Genomic DNA, 18,471 nt, shown 5'->3' with positions numbered 1-18,471 from the left:
GATAGTAACTTGAAGCCATGTGAAGAAGTCAAGATCCCAGTAAAGGTACGCTGTACATGGGCAATTATATAAGCTAATATTATTATAACACTGGTGTGTGACTCCACCTTTTGTTTTCGACATAAGAGGCTAACAGTTTTTAAAAATTCAATTTACACACAGTAGTCTTTAAAGAATATATCTCTAGCATATATAAACATACCAATTAATTATCCCTGCTTTGGGGGGAAGATACAATCTCCTACACTTTGAAATTATAAATAAAATTTTTATTTAAATCCTCTTTTGTTATTCAAAGAGAAACAGTTGTTTTTAACTACTTTCAAACAGAGTAGCAAATGAGATAATTCACCTTTCTGACAATTTTTTCTTCCTCTTAAGAACAGTGTCACCTTCTTTAAAAGGCAGGTAAGTTCCTCTACTTAAACATAATAAAGGCTATATATGAAAAGCCCTTGGCTAACATCATACCAAGTTAGTAAAAGACTGAAAACTTTTCCTCTCACACAAGAAACAAGACGACAAGGATGCCCACATCAACCACTTGTATTATCACAGTACTGGAAGTTCCAACCAGAGCAATCAGGCAAGAAAAAGAAATAAAAGGTATCCAGATCATCTCAATAGATGCAGAGAAAGCTTCTGACGAAATTCAACACCCATTTATGATAAAAACCCTGCAGAAAGTAGGCATAGAGGGAACTTTCCTCAACATAATAAAGGCCATATATGACAAGCCCACAACAAACATCATCCTCAATGGTGAAAAACTGAAAGCATTTCCACTAAGATCAGGAACAAGACAAGGTTGCCCACTCTCACCACTCTTATTCAACATAGTTTTGGAAGTTTTAGCCACAGCAATCAGAGAAGAAAAGGAAATAAAAGGAATCCAAATCAGAAAAGAAGAAGTAAAGCTGTCACTGTTTGCAGATGACATGATCCTATACATAGAGAATCCTAAAGATGCTACCAGGAAACTACTAGAGCTAATCAATGAATCTGGTAAAGTGGCAGGATACAAAATTAATGCACAGAAATCTCTGGCATTCCTATATACTAATGATGAAAAATCTGAAAGTGAAATCAAGAAAACACTCCCATTTACCATTGCAACAAAAAGAATAAAATATCTAGGAATAAACCTACCTAAGGAGACAAAAGACCTGTATGCAGAAAATTATAAGACACTGATGAAAGAAATTAAAGATGATACAAATAGATGGAGACATATACCATGTTCTTGGATTGGAAGAATCAACATTGTGAAAATGACTCTACTACCCAAAGCAATCTATAGATTCAATGCAATCCCTACCAAACTACCACTGGCATTTTTCACAGAACTAGAACAAAAAATTTTGCAATTTGTAGGGAAACACAAAAGACCCCGAATAGCCAAAGCAATCTTGAGAACGAAAAAAGGAACTGGAGGAATCAGGCTCCCTGACTTCAGACTATACTACAAAGCTACAGTTATCAAGACGGTATGATACTGGCACAAAAACAGAAAGATAGATCAATGGAACAGGATAGAAAGCCCAGAGATAAACCCACGCACATATGGTCACCTTATCTTTGATAAAGGTGGCAGGAATGTACAGTGGAGAAAGGACAGCCTCTTCAATAAGTGGTGCTGGGAAAACTGGACAGGTACATGTAAAAGTATGAGATTAGATCACTCCCTAACACCATACACAAAAATAAGCTCAAAATGGATTAAAGACCTAAATATAAGGCCAGAAACTATCAAACTATTAGAGGAAAACATAGGCAGAACACTCTATGACATAAATCACAGCAAGATCCTTTCTGACCCACCTCCTAGAGTAATGGAAATAAAAACAAAAATAAACAAATGGGACCTAATGAAACTTCAAAGCTTTTGCACAGCAAAGGAAACCATAAACAAGACCAAAAGACAACCCTCAGAATGGGAGAAAATATTTGCAAATGAAGTAACCGACAAAGGATTAATCTCCAAAATTTACAAGCAGCTCATGCAGCTCAATAACAAAAAAACAAACAACCCAATCCAAAAATGGGCAGAAGACCTAAACAGACATTTCTCCAAAGAAGATATACAGACTGCCAACAAACACATGAAAGAATGCTCAACATCATTAATCATTAGAGAAATGCAAATCAAAACTACAATGAGATATCATCTCACACCAGTCAGAATGGCCATCGTCAAAAAATCTAGAAACAATAAATGCTGGAGAGGGTGTGGAGAAAAGGGAACACTCTTGCACTGCTGGTGGGAATGTGAATTGGTTCAGCCACTATGGAGAACAGTATGGAGGTTCCTTAAAAAGCTACAAATAGAACTACCATATGACCCAGCAATCCCACTACTGGGCATATACCCTGAGAAAACCGAAATTCAAAAAGAGTCATGTACCAAAATGTTCATTGCAGCTCTATTTACAATAGCCCGGAGATGGAAACAACCTAAGTGCCCATCATCGGATGAATGGATAAAGAAGATGTGGCACATATATACAATGGAATATTACTCAGCCATAAAAAGAAACGAAATTGAGCTATTTGTAATGAGGTGGATAGAACTAGAGTCTGTCATACAGAGTGAAGTAAGTCAGAAAGAAAAAGACAAATACCGTATGCTAACACATATATATGGAATTTAAGAAAAAAAAAATGTCATGAAGAACCTAGGGGTAAGGCAGGAATAAAGACGCAGACCTCCTAGAGAACGGACTTGAGGTTATGGGGAGGGGGAAGGGTGAGCTGTGACAGGGCGAGAGAGAGTCATGGACATATACACACTAACAAACGTAGTAAGGTAGATAGCTAGTTGGAAGCAGCCGCATGGCACAGGGATATTGGCTTGGTGCTTTGTGACAGCCTGGAGGGGTGGTATAGGGAGGGTGGGAGGGAGGGAGACGCAAGAGGGAAGAGATATGGGAACATATGTATATGTATAACTGATTCACTTTGTTATAAAGCAGAAACTAACACACCATTGTAAAGCAATTATACCCCAATAAAGATGTTTAAAAAAAAAAAAAAGGTATCCAAATTAGAAAGGAAAAAGCAAAATTATCTCTTTTCACAGACATGAACTCATATGTAAAAATACCCTTGAGATTGCACCAAAAAAATCTGTTAGAATTAATCAATGAATTCAGTGAAGTTTCAGGATACAGAATCAATACACAAAAATCACAATTAAAGAAAATTTTTTTTTGAATTTCAAGTCCAATAGCATCAAAAAGAATAAATTACTTAGAAGTAAAATTAAGCAAGAAGGCCAAAGACTTGCATAGAGAAAACTACAAAACTTTGCTGAAAGAAATTAAAGACATAAATAAATGGAAAGATATCTGATACTCATGTATCAAAAGACTTAATATTAAGGTGGCAAGCCTCCCTAAAGTGATAGTTTTTGGATTTTACTTTTTTACAGATTCAGTGCAATCCACATCAAAATCCCAATGGCATTTTTTGCAGAAATAGAAAAATCCATCCTAAAAATTCATATGGAATCTCAAGGGACCACCCCCCCCCCCACCAAATAGCCAAAACAATCTTGAAAAAGAAGAACAAAACTGGAGATCCCACAATTCCTCATTTCAAAACCTATTACAAAGCTATAATAATCAAAACAGTTTGGTACTGGCAATAAAGACATATGGACCAATGGAGTAAAAGAGAGTGCCCAGAAATAAACCCTCAAATATGTGGTGTTATGGACTGAATAATGCCCCCCCTCACCAATTCATACTAAAGTCCTAACTCCCAGTATCTCCGAATGTGACTGTATTTTAGGAGATAGAGCCTTAAAGAGGTAATTACAGTGAAATGAGGTCCTAGAGGTGGGCCCTAATCCAATATGACTGTTGGCCTTCTACAGATATACATAGAGGGACAACCATGTGAAGATACAGGGAAAAGATGGTCATCCACAAGTCAAAGAAAGAATCCTTAGAAGAAGTCAGCTTTGCCAACACCTTGATCTCAGACTACTAGCCTCTACAACTGTGAGAAAATAAATTTCTGTTGTTTAAGTCAGCAGTCTGGGGTACTTGGTTATGGCAGCCAGAGCAAACTAATACACATAGTGAAATGATTTTTTTTTTTGAAATGATTTTTGACAGGGGTGCCAAGACCATTCAATGGGGGACAGTCTTTTCAATTTATGGTGCTGGGAAAACTAAATATCTACATGCGGAAGAGTGAAGCTGGAAACTTTCTTTACACCATTTACAAAAATAAACTAAAAGTGGAGCAAAGACCTAAATATAAGAGCTGAAACTATAAAACTCTTAGAAGAAATAAAAGGGAAAATCTTCGTGGCATTGAATTTGGCAATGATTTCTTGGATGTGACTTGAAGAGCACAAGCAACAACAAAAAAATTGTAAACTGGACTACATCAAAATTTAAAACTTCTGAGCATCAAAAGGACACAACCAACAAAGTAAAAAGGCAACCCATGGAATGGAAGAAAATATTTGCAAATCATGTATCTGATAAGTGGTTAATATCCAGAATATATGAAGAACTCCTACAACTTAACAACAGAAACTCGATTCAAAAATGGATAAAAAGGGACTTCCCTGGTAGCGCAGTGGTTAAGAATCTGCCTGCCAATGCAGGGGACACGGGTTCGATCCCTGGTCTGGGAAGATCCCACATGCCGCGGAGCAACCAAGCCCATGCACCACAACTACAGAGCCTGTGCTCTAGAGCCCGAGAGCCACAACTACTGAGCCCACGTGCCACAACTACTGAAGCCCACGCGCCTGGAGCCCATGTTCTGCAACAAGAGAAGCCACTGCAATGAGAAGCCCGCGCACCACAACTAGAGAAAGTCCACGCACAGCAACGAAAACCCAATACAGCCAAAACAAAAATGGATAAAGGGGATCAGAATCAAGATGGTGGAGTAGTAGAACATGGACTGTATCTCTTTCCACAAATATATCAAGAATACGTTTACAGATGGAACAATTCTCACACAACACCTACTGAACACTAGCAGAAGACCTCAAACACCTGAAAGGACAAGAAAGATGGCCACGTAACTGGGTATGGCAAAAGGAAAAAAAAATAAAGAGGAAGCAGATGGGTCCTGCACCCCTAGGAGGGAGCTGAAGGAGAGAGGTTCCCACACCCTGGGAAGTCCCCTCACCAGAGGAAAGATCAGCAGGGACAGAAAAGAAGCTTCCAAGGCTCAGAGACAGCAACAACCAGTTAGTGGCAGGCAGGACAGCCAGAGATTACACAAATGGGCCGTGCCACTGCCCTGTGCATCCCAGCCTTAGAAGCACCTTTGCTGGTATGGGCAGGGGCTGGGTGCTGGAACGTGGGGTTTAGAGGACAGACCCGGGGAGAGGACTGCTGTTGGCTGCATGGAGACAGCCTAAAGGGGCTGGAGTGTGGGGCACAGCGACCAGGAGTGTTCATGGAAGAAGCCCAGGCTGCCACAGAAGCGAAGTGCCATTGTTAAGTGGCGCAGGAAGGGAGAGATGGGGCCACCATTGCAGCCTCCTTCCCCACCCACCAGCTCCTACCTCCATAGGCTCTGGCCGCTGCCCCAGCTCCCTTCTGCCTGGGCAGGCCAATGCACTCCAGCTGCCACCTCAGTTCCCTCCCACCTGGGCAGGCTCACAAGTTCCAGCCACTGCTTCAGCAGCCCTGGGCGCAGACACCAGTGGGTTGCCCACACACAGAGGTGGGGCTGAAATCACAGCTGAGCCCCAGGGGCCGTGTGACTTAGGAAGCAGAGATGAAATCTCTCCCTGTGGCTGAACGAACCGCAGATTTACACCTCCGCTGCCAGCTTTGTATATTCAGTGCCTGCAGAACATCTGAACAGAAAACTGGTGCTCCCATGGCTGGGACAGGTCTGGCCTTAGCAGCTGTGGGCATTGTGGGCATGTACACCAGGCGGCTGGGCTGAGCCAGGGTCTGAGCTGCCTCCATAGCACCCACAGAAGGTCCAGGTGCACGAGTACCGCAGTCTTGGGACCTGACTTCTGTGGATCTGCGCTGGTGGCATTGTGAAAACAAAGCCTGAGAGGTACCAGGGAGGACTGCCAGCATACCTACGGTTGAGGTGGGGCCGAGGGCAGTGCCAATAACAGTGTACTCTGAGAGTCTGCACAATAGGTGAAAGGTGACACAATGGAGCACACTCACAGGTGAACAGCTCAGGAGGAGGAGGAGTATCAATGGCTCCTCTCCCAGTGGGAGCACCCCAATCCAACCTACCTTGCACCACATACCAGAAATGCAACTCAGAAACCGATCTGGGGGCTGCTACTCCAACAACTGGGGAGCACACCCTGCCCCGGACAAGGCAGTGAAAACCATAGAGCAAAGAGGAGGCCCTGCTCAATATCCAGTGCTGGCTCTGGTCAGCACATCAGTCACACCTCCTATCAAGGGGATGATAGCCAGCATACAGTGAGGAAAGAGGTGGCAGGCATCCATACTAAAAACAGCCCTCACATCCAAAAATATTAAGCCCACACAGGCTACACAGGGATGTTTCCACATAAAAATAGCCCTCCAAGACCACAGTAGATAATTGTTTCTCCTCAACTCGTTCAGCAAGAGAAATATAAGTAAAATGAAGAAGCAGAGGAACCACTCCCAATTAAAAGATCAAGAGAATACCCCTGAAGAACAAACAATGAAGCAGACCTCTTCAGTCTAATAGACACCAAGTTCAAAAAGGAGATAATGAGGGACTTCTCTGGTGGCACAGTGCTTAAGAATCTGCCTGCCAATGCAGGGGACACAGGGAAAATTCCACATGCTGCAGAGCAGCTAAGCCCGTGCACCACAACTACTGAGCCTGCACTCTAGAGCCCGTGAGCCACAACTACTGAGCCCATGCACCACAACTACTGAAGCTCATGCAGCTAGAGCCCATGCTCCGCAACAAGAGAAGCCACTGCAATGAGAAGCCCGCACACCACAACAAAGAGTAGCCCCCACTCGCCACAACTAGAGAAAGCCCGCACAGCAACGAAGACCCAATGCAGCCAGAACTAAACAAAAATAAAAAAGGAGGGCTTCCCTGGTGGTGCAGTGGTTGAGAGTCTGCTTGCCGATGCAGGGGACATGGGTTCGTGCCCTGGTCCAGGAAGATCCCACATGCCGTGGAGCGGCTGGACCTGTGAGCCATGGCCATTAAGCCTGCGAATCCGGAGCCTGTGCTCCGCAACGGGAGAGGCCACAACAGTGAGAGGCCCGCGTACCGCAAAAAAATAAAAAAGGAGATAATGAAAATACTGAAGGAATTGAGAAAAGCTATCGACAGAAATGCAGGCTACTGTAAAAAGGAACTAGAAATTATAAGGAGGAGCCAAGAAAAATTAGTGAATTCATTTGAAGAGATGAAAGCTGGACCAAAGGCTATGAACAGAGGAATGAATAATGCAGAACAAATAAGTGATCTAGAAGACAGAATAATGGAAATCACCCAATTAGAACAGCAGACAGAAACCCAAATGACAAAAAATGAAAGCAATATGAGACCTATGGGATAACATAAAGTGGGCCAATCTATGCATAATAGGGATCCCAGAAGGAGAAGAAAGAGAAAAAGGTAATGAAACTGTGTTTGAAAAAATTACGGCTGAAAACTTCCCAAACCTAAAGAAGGAAACATATCCAGATACAGGAAGCACAGAGGGCTCTGAACAAGATAAACCTAAACAGACCTACACCAAGACATATTAAAAAAAGTTAAAAATAAAGAGAAGGTTCTAAAGGCAACAAGAGAAAAACAAAGAATTAATTACAAGGGAACAACCATAAGGTTATCAGCTGATTTCTCTACAGAAATGCTGCAGGCCAGAAGGGAGTGGCAAGATATATTCAAAGTCCCAAAATGGAAAAATCTGCAACCTAGGATACTCTACCCAGCAAGATTATCATTTAGAACAGAAAGAGAGATAAAGAATTTCTCAGATAGCAAAAAGTAAAAGAATACAGCAATACTAAACCTATCCTAAAGGAAATATTGAAAGGTCTTCTCTAAGTAGAAAAGTAGAGGGAATTCCCTGGCAGTCCAATGGTTAGGACTCTGTGCTGCCACTGCAGGGGGCCTGTGTTTGATCCAGGGTCAGGAAAGTTAGATCCCATAGGCCGCATGGCACAGCCAAAAAATAAATAAATACGAAAAGCAGTAAGAATCTACAGGAAAGAGAAAATCATAATTGGCAAGTAAATCATTTAAACAAGAAAGTACACACACAGATTTTTAAAATAGTAAAAAAATTTTTGTGAAAGCAATGATAACCACAATGAATGGCAAAAGGATAAACATGAAGATGCAAAAGAGGACATCAAAATCATTAAATGTGGGAGAGGAGAGTAAGAAAATGTAGATTTTTTTTTCTATAAGGTGTTTGAGCCTATCTGACTACCAGTCTAAAGCAAGTAGATATAGGAAGGAGTTAACATACTTGAAAAACAGGGCAACCACATACAACAGATTCACAAAAAAACAAAAAGAAGAGAAGATAAGCGTAATACAAAAGAAAATCATCAAACCACAAAAGAAAAAAGAAAGGGACAAAGAAGAAATATAAAATCAACGGGAGTGCTCACTTCGGCAGCCATATACTAAAATTGGAACAATACAGAGAAGATTAGCATGGCCCCTGCACAAGGATGACACGCAAATTCATGAAGCGTTCTATATATTTTTTTGATACAGCCACTATGGAGAACAGTATGGAGGTTCCTTAAAAAACGAAAACTAGAACTACCATACGACCCAGCAATCCCACTACTGGGCATATATCCTGAGAAAACCATAATTCAAAGAGTCATGTACCACAATGTTCACTGCAGCTTTATTTACAATAGCCAGGACATGGAAGCAACCTAAGTGTCCATCAACAGATGAACGGATAAAGAAGATGTGGCACATATATACAATGGAATATTAGCCGTAAAAAGAAACGAAATTGAGTTATTTGTAGTGAGGTGGATGGACCTAGAGTCTGTCATACAGAGTGAAGTAAATCAGAAAGAGAAAAACAAATACCACATGCTAACATATATATGTGGAATTTAAAAAAAAAGTTATGAAGAACCTAGGGGCAGGACAGGAATAAAGACGCAGACATAGAGAATGGACTTGAGGACACGGGGAGGAGGAAGGGTAAGCTGGGACAAAGTGAGAGAGTGGCATGGACTTATATATACCACCAAATGTAAAATAGATAGCTAGTGGGAAGCAGCCGCATAGCACAGGGAGATCAGCTCGGTGCTCTGTGACCACCTAGAGGGGTGGGATAAGGAGGGTTGGAGGGAGAGCAAAGGGGGAGGAGATATGAGGATATATGTATATGTATAGCTGATTCACTTTGTTATAAAGCAGAAACTAACACACCATTGTAAAGCAATTACACTCCAATAAAGATGTAAAAAAATATATAATAGAAATAAAAAAAAATCAATGGGAAAACAAGGTTTAAAATGGCAATAAATACATACTTATCAATAATTACCTTAAATGTCAATGGACTAAAGGCTCCAATCAAAAGAAACAGAGTGGCAGACTGGATTAAAAAAATAAGAGCCTACAATACGCTGCCTACAAGAGACCCACTTTGGGGCAAAGGACACACATAGATTAAAAGTGAGGGGATGGAAAAAGACATTTCATGCAAACGGAAATGACAAGAAAGCAGGGGTCACAATACACATATCAGACAAAATAGACTTTAAAACAAAGGCTATAAAGAAAGATAAAGAAGGACACTGTACAATGATAAAAAGATCAACACAAGGAGAGGATATTACACTTGTCAACATATATGCACCCAACACAGGAACACCCAAATAAATAAAACAAATACTAACAGACATAAAGGGAGAAACTAACAAGACTACATTAACAGTAGGAGACTTTAATACCCCACTCACATCAATGGACAGATCTTTGAGACAGAAAATCAATAAGGCAACAAAGATCCTAAATAATACAATAGAAAAGTTAAACTTAATTGATATCTTCAGGACATTACATCCAAAAAAACCCAGAATACACATTCTTTTCAAGTGCACATGGAACATTCTGTAGGACTGACCACATACTAGGGCACAAAACAAGCCTCAACAAATTTAATAGTATAGAAATTATTTCAAGCCTCTTTTCTGACCACAACAGCAGGAAACTAGAAATCAACCACAGAGAAAGAAACAAGAAAAAACCAATTACATGGAGACTAAACAACATACTACTAAAAAAACCAAAGGGTCAACAAGAAAAATCAAAGAAATTAAAAAATACCTTGAGGCAGGGCTTCCCTGGTGGCTCAGTGGTTGAGAGTCTGCCTGCCAATGCAGGGGACACAGGTTCGTGCCCCGGTCCGGGAAGATCCCACATGCCGCGGAGCGGCTGGGCCCGTGAGCCATGGCCGCTGACCCTGCGCGTCCAGAGCCTGTGCTCCGCAATGCGAGAGGCCACAACAGTGAGAGGCCTGCGTACCACAAACAAAAAAAACCCAAAAACCTTGAGGCAAATGACAATGAAAACACAACCATAAATATCTCTGGGATGCAGTTCTTAGATGCAGTTCTTAGAGGCAAGTTCATAGCAATACAGGCCTTCCTTAAGAAACAGGAAAAATCTCAAATAAACAACCTAGCCCACCATCTAAAAGAATTAGAAAAAGAAGTACAAACAAAACTGAAAGTCAGCAGAAGGAAGGAGATAATAAAGATCAGAGAGGAAATAAATAAAACAGAGATAAAAGAACAAGACAAAAAAACCAATAAAACCAAGAGCTGGTTTTTTGAAAGGGTAAACAAGATTGACAAACCTCTAGCCAGGCTCACCAAGAAGAAAAGAGAGAAGACACAAACAAAATAAGAAATGAAAGAGGAGAAATCACAACAGATACTGCAGAAATACAAAAAGCCGTAAGAGAATACTATGAATAATTATAGGCCAACGAATTTGACAACCTCAAAGAAATGGACAACTTTCTAGAAACATACAGCCCATCAAAACTGAATGAATGGGCTTCCCTGGTGGCGCAGTGGTTGACAATTTGCCTGCCAATGCAGGGGACATGGGTTCGAGCCCTGGTCTGGGAAGATCCCACATGCCGCGGAGCAACTAGGCCCGTGAGCCGCATCTACTGATCCTGTGCGTCTGGAGCCTGTGCTCCACAACACGAGAGGCCGCAACAGTGAGAGGCCCGTGCACTGCAATGAAGAGTGGCCCCCGCTCGCTGCAACTAGAGAAAGCCCATGCACAGAAACGAAGACCCAACACACACCCTGATACCAAAACCAAAGACACTACCAAAAAAGAAAATTACAGGTCAGTATCTTTGATGAATATAGACACAAAAATTCTCAAACCAAATCCAAGAATACATAAAACAGGTCATACACCACAATCAAGTTGGATTCATCTCAGGGTCACAAAGATGGTTCAACATACACAAGTCAATCAATGTGATATACCACATTAACAAAAGAAAGGACAGAAACCAGGACTTTCCTGGTGGCCCAGTGGTTAAGACTCCATGCTTCCACTGCAGGGGGCATGGGTACAATCCCTGGTCAGGGAACTAAGATCCCATGTGCCACATGGCATGGCCAAAAAAAACAAAACAGGGGGGTGAGGGGCAGAAATGACAGAAGCTACATGATCATCTCAAAAGATACAGAAAAAGAATTTTATAAAATTCAACATCCATTCATGATAAAAACCCTTACAAAAGTGGGTATAGAGGGAATATAACTCGACATAATAAAAGCTATTTATGAACTTCCCTGGTGGTGCAGTGATTAAGAATCCGCCTGCCAAAGCAGGGAACATGGGTTTGAACCCTGGTCCTGGAAGATCCCACATGCCACAGAGCAACTAAGCCCGTGCACCACAACTACTGAGCCTTGCTCTACAGCCTGCAAGCCACAACTACTGAGACCATGTGCCACAACTACTGAAGCCTGAGGGCCCAGAGCCCGTGCTCCGCAACAAGAGAAGCCACCACAATGAGAAGCCTGCTTGCCCCAACTAGAGAAAGCCAGCGTGCAGCAATGAAGACCCAACGCAGCCAAAAATTTAAAAAAATAAGTTTTTTTAAAAAAAACACCTCATGGTAACTGCAAACTGAAAATCTATAATAGATACACACACACAAAAAAAGAAGGAATCCAAATAAAACACTACAGTCAGTCATCAAATCACAAGAGAACAAAAGGGTAGAAAAAAGACTTACAAAAACAAATCAAAGGGGCTTCCCTGGTGGCACAGTGGTTAAGAATCCACCTGCCAATGCAGGGGACACGGGTTCGAGCCCTGGCCTGGGAAGATCCCACATGCCGTGGAGTAACTAAGCCCGTGCGCCACAACTACTGGGCCTGAGCTCTAGAGCCTGCAAGCCACAACTACTGAGCCCATGTGCCACAACTACTGAAGCCTGCGCGCTTAGAGCCCGTGCTCTGCAACGAGAGAATCCACGACAATGAGAAGCCCATGCACAGCAGTGAAGAGTAGCCCCCGCTCACCACAACTAGATAAAACCCACGCACAAAAACGAAAACCCAACACAGCCAAAAATTAATTAATTAAAAAACAACAACAACAAATCCAAAACAATTAACAAAATGGCAATAAGAACATAATATCGATAATTACCTTAAACATAAACAGATTAAATGCTCCAACCAAAAGACACAGACTGCTTGAATGGATACAAAAACAAGACCCATTTATATGCTGTCTACAAGAGACCCACTTCAGATCTAGGGACACATACAGACTGAAAATGATGATACAGAAAAAGGTATTCCATGCAAATGGAAATCAAAAGAAAGCTGGAGTAGCAATACAGTAAGTCCCCTACAAACCTTCAAGTTGCAAACTTTCAAAGACGTGAACGTGCATTCTCATGTCTAATCATGTAAGTCAGTTCATGTGTCTGGCGTACATTGTCACACGCGTGCATCCTCTACCGGTGGCTGTGTTTTTGTGTACTTTACTGTACAGTACTGTATAGAGTACAGTAGTATAGTATCTTTATTTCCAGCCCAGGATGTCCGGAAGCAAGCATAAATGCAGCGGTGGTGTAGCTGGTACAGTACTACCCAAACATCACTGGAACATTTTTTTCAAGACGGTAGATGGAATTGAAGGAATCAGAACCTGCACCGTCAACTTCAGGCGTGAGTGAAACTGCAGCTTGCCCTCCATCTCCTATTGCTGATAATCCATCAGCCCTACCATCTCCCACCTCCTCTCCCTCCTCCAGCCAGTAACTCTTCTTGCCTGTTCACTCGATACCAGCCCCTATATGCAGTTGTTGTACTGTATTACTGTACTTTTCAAGGTACTATATTGTAAGATTAAAAATGTTTTCTTTATTTTTTGTGGGTTTTTTTAATGTATTATTTGTGTGAAAAGTATTATAAACCTAACACAGTACAGTACTATACAGCTGACTGTGTTAGCTGGGTACCTAGGCTAACTCTGTTAGACTTACAAACAAAACGGGACTTACGAATACACTCTTGGAACAGAACTCGTTCGTATGTAGGGGACTTACTATACTCATACCAGATAAAACAAACTTTAAAATAAAGAGTGTTATAAGAGACAAAGAAGGACACTACATAATGATCAAGGGATCAATCCAAAAAGAAGATATAACAATTGTAAATATATATGCACCCAACACAGGAGCACATCAATATATAAGGCAAATACTAACAGCCATAAAAGGAGAAAGCAACAGTAACACAGTAATGGTGGGGGACTTTAACACCTCACTTTCATCAAGGGACAGATCATCCAGACAGAAAGTCAATAAGGAAACACAGTCCTTAAGACACATCAGATCAGATGAACTTAATTGATATTTATAGTGCAGTCCATCCAAAAGCAGCAGAATACAGATTCTTTTCAAGTGCACATGGAACATTCTCCAAGACCGATCACATGCTGGGCCACAAAGCAAGCCTTAGTAAAGTTAAGAAAATTAAATCATATCAAGCATCTTCTCTGGCCACAAGACTGAGATTAGAAATCAACTACAAGGGGAAAATGATAAAAAACACGAACACATGGAGGCAAATAATATGGTACTAAACCATCAATGGATCACTGAGTAAATCAAAGAGGAGATCAAAAAATACCTAGAGAAAAATGAAAATGAAAGCACAATGATCCAAAACCTATGGGACACAGCAAAAGCAATTCTAAAAGGGAAGTTTACAGCAATACAATCTTACCTCAGGAAACAAGAAAAATCTCAAACAACCTATCCTTACACCTAAAGCAACTAGAGAAAGAAGAACAAACAAAACGAGAAGTTAGTAGAAGGAATGAAATCATAAAGACCACAGCAGAAATAAATGAAATAGAGATGGAGAGAACAACAGAAAAGATCAAAGAAACTAAAAGCTGGTTCTTTGAAAAGATAAACAAAATTGATAAACCTTTAGCCAGTTTCATCAAGGAAAACAGGGACAGGGCTCAAATCAGTAAAATTAGAAATGAAAACTAAGTTACAACTGACAGCACAAAAATATTGGGTTGGCCAAAAAATTTGTTCGGTTTTAAGTAAAAATAAAAGACACACTTTTCATTTTCACCAAGAACTGTATTCAACAATGTATTCGGTAACCAAACGAACTTTTTGGCCAACCAAATACAAAGAATCACAAGCGACTACTACATGCAGCTATATGCCAATAAAATGGAAACATAGAAGAAATGGACAAATTCTTAGAAAGGTAAAATCTTCCAAGACTGAACCAGGAAGAATGAGAAAATATGAACAGACCAATCACAAGTACTGAAATTGAAACTGTGATTTAAAAACTCCCAACAAACAAAAGTCCAGGACCAGATGGCTTCACAGGCAAATTCTATCAAACGTCTAGAGAAAAGAGTTAATACCTGTCCTTCTAAAACTATTCCAAAAAATTGCAGAGGAAGGAACACTCCCAAACTCATTCTATAAGGCCACCATCCAGAAAGTGTCCAGAAAGTAGACATACAGGGAACACACCTCAACATAATAAAGGCCATATATGACAAATCTATACCTAACATCAAACTCAATGGTGAAAAGCTGAAAACATTTCCTCTAAGATCAGGAACAAGACATGGATGCCCACTCTTGCCATTTTTATTCAACATAGTTATGGAAGTCCTAGCCATGGTGATCAGAGAAGAAGAAGAAATAAAAGGAATCCAAATTGGAAAAGAAGAAGTAAAACTGTCAACTGTTTGTAGATAACATGATACTATACACAGAAAATCCTAAAGATGTCACCAGAAAACTACTAGAGGTCATCAATGAATTTGTAAAATTGCAGGATACAAAACTAATACACAGAAATCTGTTGCATTTCTATATACTAACAACAAAAGATCAGAAAGATTAATCAAGGAAACGATCCCATTTACCATCACAACAAAAAGAACAAAATACCTAGGAATAAACCTACCTAAGGAGGCAAAAGACCTGTACTCAGAAAACGATAAGATATTGATGAAAGAAATTAAATATGACACAAACAGATGGAGAGATATACCATGTTCTTGGATTGGAAAAATCAATACTGTGAAAATGACTATACTACCCAAAACAATCTACAGATTTAATGCAATCCCTATCAAATTACCAATGGCATTTTTCACAGAATTAGGGAAAAAAAATTTTTTTTAAGTTTTTTTTTTGATGTGGACCATTTTTTTTTTTTTTTTAACAATCTCTTTTATTTTTATTTATTTATTATTATTATTTTTTGCGGTACGTGGACCTCTCACTGTTGTGGCCTCTCCCGTTGCGGAGCAGAGGCTCCGGACGCGCAGGCCCAGCGGCCATGGCTCACGGGCCCAGCCGCTCTGCGGCATGTGGGATCCTCCCGGACTGGGGAACGAACCCGTGTCCCCTGCATCGGCAGGCGGACTCTCAACCACTGCGCCACCAGGGAAGCCCCAGATGTGGACCATTTTTAAAGTCTTTATTGAATTTGTTACAATATTGCTTCTGTTTTATGTCTTTGGTTTTTTTGGCCATGAGGCATGTGGGATCCTAGCTCCCCAACTGGGGATCAAACCCACACCCCCTGCATTGGAAGGCGACGTCTTAACCACTGGACCGCGAGGGAAGTCCCTAGAACAAAAAATTTTACAATTTGTATGGAAACACAAAAGACCCCAAATACCCAAAGCAATCTTGAGAAAGAAAAACAGAGCTGGAGGAATCAGGCTCCCTGACTTCAGACTATACTACAAAGCTACAGTAATCAAAACAGTATGGTACTGACACAAAAACAGAAATACAGATCAATGGAACAGGATAGAAAGCCCAGTGATAAACCCACACACCTATGGTCACCTAATCTATGACAAGGGAGGCAAAAATATACAATGGAGAAAAGACAGTCTCTTCAATAAATGTGTGGGAACTGCTGGGAAAACTGGACAGCTACATGCAAAAGAATAAAATTAGAACGTTCCCTAACACCATACACAAAAATAAACTCAAAATGTATTAAAGGGGCTTCCCTGGTGGTGCAGTGGTTAAGAATCCGCCTGCCAATGCAGGGGACATGGGTTCAAGCCCTGGTCTGGGAAGATCCCACATGCCATGGAGCAACTAAGCCCATGCACCACAACTACTGAGGCTGCGCTCTAGAGCTCGCGAGCCACAACTACTGACGCCCACGTGCCTACAGCCTGTGCTCCGCCACAAGAGAAGCCACCACAATGAGAAGCCCGCGCACCACAACAAAGAGTAGCCCCTGCTCGCCGCAACTAGAGAAAGCCCGCGCGCAGCAACAAAGACCTGATGCAGCCAAAAATTAATTAATTAATTTTTAAAAATGTATTAAAGACCTGAATGTAAGGCCGGACACTATAAAATTCTTAGAGGAAAACATAGGCAGAACACTTTTTGACATAAATCACAGCAAGATCTTTTTCTATCCATCTCCTGGAGTAATGGAAATAAAAAAACATAAACAAATGCAACCTGATTAAACTTAAAAACTTTTGCACAGCAAAGGAAACCATAAATAAAACAAAAAGACAACCCTCAGAATGGGAGAAAATATTTGCAAATGAAGCAACTGACAAGGAATTAATCTCCAAAATATACAAACAGCTCATGCAGCTCAATATCAAAAAAACAAATAACCTAATCAAAAATGGGCAGAATATCTAAATAGACATTTCTCCAAAGACGACATAGAGATGGCCAAAAAGCACATGAAAAGACGCTCAACATCACTATCAAAGAAATGCAAATCAGAACTACAATGAGGTTATCACCTCACACTGGTGAGAATGGCCATCATCAAAAAATCTACAAACAATAAATGCTGGAGAGGGTGTGGAGAAAAGGGAACCCTTCTACACTGTTGGTGGGAATGTAAATTGGTACAGCCACTATTGAGAACAGTACGGAGGTTCCTTAAAAAACTAAAAATAGAGCTACCATATGATCCAGCAATCCCACTCCTGGGCATATATCCAGAGAGAACAATTGTTTGAAAGGATACATGCACCCCAATGCTCACTGCAGCACTATTTAAAATAGCCAAGACATGGAAGCAACCAAAATGTCCATCGACAAATGAATGGCTAAAGAAGATGTGGGGTGTGTGTGTGTGTGTGTGTGGGTGTGTGTGTGTGTATAAATAAACACACACACACACATATATAATGGAATATTACTCAGCCATATAAAATTATGCTATTTGCAGCAACATGGATGGACCTAGAGATGATCATACCAACTGAAATCAGACAGAGGAAGACAAATATGTTATCACTTATAGGTAGATATGAAAAACTGATACAAATGAACTAATTTACAAAACAGAAACAGACTCACAGACTTAGAAAACAAACTTAGGATTACCGAAGAGGAAAGGTGGGGGAGGAGGAATATATTAGGAGGTTGGGATTAACCTGTATACACTAATATATATAAAATAGATAATCAGCAAGGACCTACTGTATAGCACAGGGAGCTCTACTCAACACTCTGTAATAACCTACATGGGAAAAGAATCCGAAAAAGAATAGATATATGTACATGTATTACTGGATCAGGTTGCTGTACACCTAAAACAAACACAACGTGGTAAATCAACTATACTCCAACATAAAATAAAAATTTAAAAAAAAAAGAAAAGAAAAAAAGAAATGCCTACTCTATTCCCCTCAGGCCTCGGTGACCTTGGCTGGTGTCACATCCCTAAAGCCTGAGCAGGCTTGGGTCCCGAGGCTGGACTGTTATGGGGCTGAGGGAGCTGGGGAGGATGTGCCAGCAAATGAGCCCCCCCTCCACCCCCGCAGACATATAGTGCCTGGTCCCTCTGCACGAAACCACAATCTCCAGATCCAGGTGGGCCCTCCTACAGTTAAACCAAGTCTAGTGTACCCAAAGAATGTTGGACCCTCTGGGCTGAAACAGCTTTGAAAAGTCAGCTGGCCTCCAAG

The 18,471-nt window shown here is 40.9% G+C and overlaps 1 protein-coding gene and 1 non-coding gene across 7 annotated transcripts in view; one reads left to right on the top strand and one right to left on the bottom strand.

Moving 5' to 3' along the window:
* The window catches only part of PTPN23 (protein tyrosine phosphatase non-receptor type 23), a 55,062-nt gene that overhangs the window by 13,722 nt on the left and 22,869 nt on the right, over positions 1-18,471 (bottom strand). The gene's annotated exons all lie outside the window — the stretch shown is intronic.
* On the top strand, positions 8,585-8,689 carry LOC113615065 (U6 spliceosomal RNA). The gene has a single exon (XR_003430897.1). It is a non-coding gene; the product is annotated as a U6 spliceosomal RNA (small nuclear RNA).

The sequence above is a fragment of the Aethalodelphis obliquidens genome, unplaced genomic scaffold (genome assembly GCF_003676395.1).
Source record: "Aethalodelphis obliquidens isolate GAN/ISIS:26980383/991018 unplaced genomic scaffold, ASM367639v1 scaffold111, whole genome shotgun sequence".
NCBI classification, from domain to species: domain Eukaryota; kingdom Metazoa; phylum Chordata; class Mammalia; order Artiodactyla; family Delphinidae; genus Aethalodelphis; species Aethalodelphis obliquidens.
Note: the sequence above shows the minus strand (reverse complement) of the source record. Positions and strands in the feature narration are given on the sequence as shown.